This window comes from Bemisia tabaci, chromosome 6, assembly GCF_918797505.1.
Source record: "Bemisia tabaci chromosome 6, PGI_BMITA_v3".
NCBI classification, from domain to species: domain Eukaryota; kingdom Metazoa; phylum Arthropoda; class Insecta; order Hemiptera; family Aleyrodidae; genus Bemisia; species Bemisia tabaci.
In genome coordinates this window covers 27,954,839-27,961,281 of record NC_092798.1, presented here as the reverse complement: position 1 = coordinate 27,961,281, position 6,443 = coordinate 27,954,839, and positions in this window count along the sequence as shown.

Sequence of the window (6,443 nt, the reverse complement as noted above, 5' to 3'; positions counted from 1 at the left end):
GCCGAGATGTCTGCGGGGCCACCGATGGCGACCAACGCCACGGCGAGGAGTATCAACTTCAGCTGCATCGTGTCTTTTTGTTTGGGTGCCGTCTCCTGCTTGGTGCTTGCTGACTCTTATTCTCTAGATCTGGAAAAAACGAAACGTCGTTTAATGATTATTGTACTTATATGGCCTGTTCCACATTGCACATTTATTTCTTAGATACGCAAACGGAAGAAAATACAGTCAATGCACGCATCTAATGCTGATATCCTTTTTCCGTCCATACCTAAGTTATGTATTTATGTATCCTTGAAATTGGCAACTTGGTAAGACAGAGGCAGATCCGACTTTATTATATTGACCTTCGTTGTCAATTTGGCAACACCGGACTCCCTCCATTGAAACCTGTGTTAGATAATCGATTCTTGTCGGAGCACCTGGCCCCTCCAAGAATCGATACATTTCCATGGGTTTAAATGTAGAAAAATAATGTTGCCAATTTGCTGTATCCGCCAATGGTAAGACCGCCAAACCCCAAATAAATAGTTTATTAGACCTGATAAATTTGGAGAGTTTCATCTCATTAAAAACACATACACCCCCTGGTAAAAATTGGCGGTAGGAGCTGCGTTTCAAAATACCATAGGAGTTCTTATAGCCGACTGAAGAAGGCTATTGAAAATCATACAGCTGGCTGTAGAAAGCAGAGCAAATCATATAGCCGGGCTATACGAAGCTATAAAAAAGTATACAGTCGGGCTATAGTTCCTATTGCCGGGCTTACACTTTATCGCCACTGGCTATAAAAGGCTATAAGAAAGTGTGTAGAAATTCGTGTGCTTTGGAAATCATTAAGTTTGATACGGAACTACCTTGATATTTACAAAACACACCTTATATTTTCCTTTAAAACATATTTTTTTCATCAATTAAAATGAGAATAATCCATACAGAGTGTGCAAACATTTCAATATCATGAGTTAAAAAACACTCACTCCGCGAGATTAAATATTAAAGCGGAGCGGAGCGGCGACGCACTGGCGCCTACAAACCTAACAGGGATACTTCCCGCATTGCGCAATGCGTGAAGTATCCCTGTTAGGTTTGTAGGCGCCAATGCGCGTTTCACGCTCTCCGTCCGCCCGCCGCGCCGCGCCGCAGCGTGCTACGACGTCTGAAGCAACTATTTCACGCCAGTGGTATTGCACAATATCATAAGAAATTGAAGGCGCTCCAACATATTAAGAATGACAGGCATCCTTCAAAAATACGGAGCTTTCCACGCAAAATAAATCAAGATACTGCGGCACAAAAAGAGAGCGGTAGTCCAAAAACTCACTAAGTCCTAGTATCCGTATTTAGTAACATTTAGCATGAACTTAATCGTCTAGCTGTTGCTTCGTCGCCATCGGCTATAAAAGGCTATAAGAAATTGTGCCGGCTATAGAAGCTATTGGAAATCTTACAGCCAGCTTTATGTCCATGGTATTTTGGAACACAGATTCTACTGCCAATTTTTACCAGGGCCTGCACCGTAGGTGAAGAAGTTAGTATCAGAAAAAGATTTTTGGTGTCGAAAGACGAGTACTTAAGAAAACTTTAAAGGTCCAAGTTAAAACAAATGCGCTACCCTGAATGACCTTTATGAAAATTGACTATCTTGAATGAAAATTGAGAATTTTCGAGTTACCGAGTTAGTGCGTTTTCGTTCCCACCGATTCAAATATATCTTATGTATGCATAAGACAGGAAAGTTTGTTTTAAGAGAATCATTCTCAGTGCGGAGAAAAATTTCCTTTCATCCGCCTCAACTTTGTAATTTTTTACTTTTAGGTCAATTGTATGCAAGCATATTTAGTAATAATATTTAAAATCGCTACCCTGACTTAAAAAATATAAAATGGGAGACAAACTTTCAATTTTCAAGCGGGAAAGGGGAAATTTGCAAATCCGCCTGCCCTGCTGCGTGTGTCAAAACATCGTGTTTTGATGCTTAAATCTTAAAGATAGGACAAGTATAATGATCTTATTTAGGTCGTCAAATTTCTTTGCTGCATAGTACCGAGTTTTCCTTTTAAAAACAAGATCATCTGCACAGCAGTCAGTATACCCTGCTGTTCTCATTCATATTATCATCGTCATTCATAAAGAAAAAGCCAAATTCTCACTTTGCGGCAATATCCCATCAGATAGGGTAAAAATCGAAGCACAAAGAAACATGTTTCGCATGCAAAACACGTTGAGAATGCTAAAATTACCTAAAATCCAGACATATGAGAGATATCAACGTTTATTGTTCACTGAGTTCAACAACCGGCTAACGGAGAAACCAGAACCAACGCACGACGAATTGGTAAATAATTAATTTAAATATAATTACATAAATAACATAATAATTTATCTTTCATAATAATCAACATAAATAATTTATCTTTCAATAAATACCTAATTAGACTTTTGATGACAGTAACGCATGTAAATTTTTTTGTCGGCCCACATAAAATATTTAAGTAAAAATTGTCTCACTGTAAAATCACGATGACTGCAATATCGGCTGGGGCATATCACCCCATCGGCGAGTGCTGCATGGAATAAAACAAAACGTATATTGACTTGCGTTTGAAAAACGCAAGAAATGCGACCCGCCAAGATTTACCTTTGTCACTGACTTGCCGGCCAATCGGCTGATCGGTTCCCGTCTCCTCTGCAGGTTATATAGCTGGGAAGGAGGAGTTACCAGCGCTGCCGTTATTGCTCTCTAATTGTGAGTTCAAGAGCAGGTCATTTTTGTATCTCAATTGAACGGCTTATTTAAAGGAAGGCGTAATATCGCCTACAGTCAAGTTTCGGGGAAACACGAAAAAACTTAATTTCTTAGACAATTCTTTACATTTCTGTTCGAAAAAATGAACCAATGTTCTACGTGCCACCTGTAATGAGACTATATGATTAAACGTGGAAGGTTGAAAAAATTTGGCAAGACTTAATCAACTTCAAAATTTTGGCGGATACGCCCTGCTTCCCAAAAACCGCTCAATGGTGCCTTTTTTATAGCAGTATTGCAACATTCAACTATATCATGCGTGCTCGATGACAGTATATTACCAGTATATAATTACTGTATGTTTATCACGAGAAAGCACCCCGTGCCCGGAAATTGACTCAAAAATCACGCCCTTTTCTCATTGAAGCAATTTTTTGAATTGTCAAGAAAAGAAGCTACGGAGCAATTTTGGTAGATTCGCTGGATAGTAAAATGCTTTCATCCCTAAAGGTTAGTGTTACGTCGAAAACTCAATGTTTGATATGGCATTTACGCTTTATCTCGTGTAATATTTTCAACCGAAACCGATGAAGAAATCAAATTGCATCAAGCAAAAATTACTGCTCCTTAGCCGCTCACATTGCCTATCAGCTTATTGAAGGCGAACTGGTGAGTGAGCATGGAACATCGTGAGTGGATTAATTTGGTCGCCATTGGAACCGAAACTGACGAATTGATCAACTTACTGCAAGCAACTATTACTGCTCCTGAGCAGCCCATATTGCCTGCCAGCTCATTGAAGGCGAAGTAGTAAGGTGAGCGGAACGTTCCATAATGTGCGACTAGAACTAAATAAACAGATAAAACTCCCAAGCTATTACTGCTACTGAGTCGTTCACATTGCCCAGCAGCTTATTGAAGGCGAACTCGCGATGTAAACTTCTGCAAGCAAGTTGGCTCGGAAATTTCGCATTTTTTCCACCATACAGAAATTCACATGTTCAAAAATGACGTTTAAAAATCGATTTCGGTAGAATCGCTTGGTAGTAAGATTCGTCCACTCTCAAAGAATGTTGAAAACTTAATTGCTGAAAATTTGGCGGTTACACCCTTCTTTAAATAACCCATTCAATTTCTAATTATTACAATATGTTTAATTATTTCATATTAAAAATTTAAGAGGTACTTGCACGTGACGATCGTGATTTTACAAGAGAAAAATGACAACAATACATATTTTAGATAAAAAAAAGTTACGCGCGCCCCTGTTATCACATCTCTCCGATTAAAGTTTCATCATGGGCCAATCGCACTTTTGTTTCACAAAAGTTTTCTTCTTCTTTGATCTACTTCTGTTAAAAACTATTCAAAAATAACAGAGAAAATACTATTTAATTGTAAAACTTACTGAAAATGAGATGAGTTGAGAGTCCTATCAGATTCCAGTGAGCTTTGGTTTTTTCGGCACGAGGAACGTTCGAATCGACTTAACAGAAATCTCAGATTTCTCACTTACAATTTAAAATTGGAAATCTTCAGAGTACGTGTACTGTGTTGCACGTGTAATTTTGATGAGAATACATTTATTAAAATGCTTGATTTCTGACCTTGTCTTGTGGTCGATTGTGTAATTTTAACTTCGATAACTTTTTTTTTGTTAAATACTCCTTTGATTGCCGACTTATACACAATATTGCCGAGATCTGACAAAGTGGTAATGTCTGTTACATACCAGCCGACTGGTGCTGGTTGCTATACACCTGGCTGCATTTTCGATGAAACTAAGGCTCCATAGATACCAAGACACCGTAATGTTCACCCACACGGTTGTTATAAATTTTAGTATCCTTTTAACTTAAACATTAAATGCAAAGCAAAAAAAAAAAAAACCGTTGAATTGAAAGCGCATACTGCACAGCCTTGATAAGGTAGACGAGGTGTCTGTAAATGATTATATTACATCCGTTTATGTGCTTGTGTTGTCACGTGTCAAGTATTTTCCAGCGCCGTCCACATCCACATAATAAGAAATCAGCAAAAGTTTTGCCTGGTTTGGCACCCCTCGAACTGAGATCGGTAAAAGTCAGGTCAATCACTGCACTCCTCCGATGTTAATTGAAGCGGGAGGTGCGATAGTGGCACCTTTCGGCAAAGCTTGAATCAGCATTATCAATGTTTAAAAGTTTCAAAGTAATTGTTTTTATAGGATTAATGCGCTAAGGGAAAAGTTGTATGATTTTTTGCAAAAGTATGGACTTCTGAATTGATTCAATCATGGAGCAAGTTTTACTTTTGACCAGGTCTCGTCGTTAATCGCTGGAAATGCATAATAGAAAACAAGTGGTGTTTTCGCACGCACAATTAATCTGTTTTTAACACGACATGTTTTCAAAACCCCGGACCCCTTCGCCCCGAGCTGCGCTGTGTTGAACAATTCAAAATTTATCTGAAAGGCACATTTTACCCTATGAGTCAAAGATTCTGACATGCATACCTACAGTCCCAGTTTTTAAAAGTCCACCCGTGCAACGAACTGATGCAGTGTAAGAAAATCAACTCCTCACTGGCAAAAAAAAAAGTTCATTTGGACAGATTTCAAAAAGAACGCACCAATGAGTTACATTTGGAAAGAAGGATTGGGGGTAGTTTTGAATTCAAGTAGTCGTAAATTTTCTCCAGGTTAAAAGTTCAAAGTCTCTGGGAGGATAGGGGGCAATGGCGATTGGGCGTCGCAGAGCGCAAGGCTGCGCTATGAAAGCGGCTTAATGTATGTATTTAAAAGTTCAAAGTCACTAAAAAATATTTTGAACCCAAAGCTTCGTCCTTAACATAGTCTCATAGAGGTATTAATCTTCAAATCTTGAACCTTTTTTCCGGATCAAACTTGATGTTACTCAGTGCGCATTTTCGTCAAACTTGGTCGATTTTTGGTCTTCAGGGAGACCAGGAAAGAATTTGATTTCGACGGATCCGCTTTTGAAACAGACTCACTGCAAAGTATGATTGACGACGCGATGCAACGGATTCAGAATTGCTCTCGTCGAGATAGGCAGGAAAACAATGGCAAAAATACATTTCAGTGGGTAATGGGTTCTACCCTATCGGTATGGGCAAAAGAAACGGTTGATACGCCATAAATTATATGTCACAAAGTGGGAGGTCCCCATTTGAAAATTTGATATTTTGGAGCGGATGCTTCTCTCCTTGGCTCCCCAGGGGTGTCATGGCCCCATCCCCTCAAAAAAAGTTTTCTCCCTCCCCAAGTAGCAGTGATCGCAAGACGTCGCGATTTGATCGGAGAATGTATCGCACTTTTATCAACGTCGATTTATATTGAAATATTAGGTATAGGACAAAAATTGCGATTTTTTGCACAAATTTGCAACGAAATCGCGATTTAATCGGCGGCAATTAATAGCAATGTCATTGAATAAAAAATCGTGATAAATTGAGATGAAATTTCGATTTTATCAAAAGCGATTTTGTAGAGATAAAATTGCGACAAGATTGAGGATAATCGCTTGGATGTTGATCCATCTAGCGATCTTATTGCCCAAAAAATTAGTAACTTAAGGTGATTTGATGGACGCTACATTTTGTGTCAGAACGACATGCGATCTATCGCATCGATTAGTTCCATTTTCTCAGCTACTTGTCATTTAATCCGAATTTTGAGATCGCATTTCTGTTGACA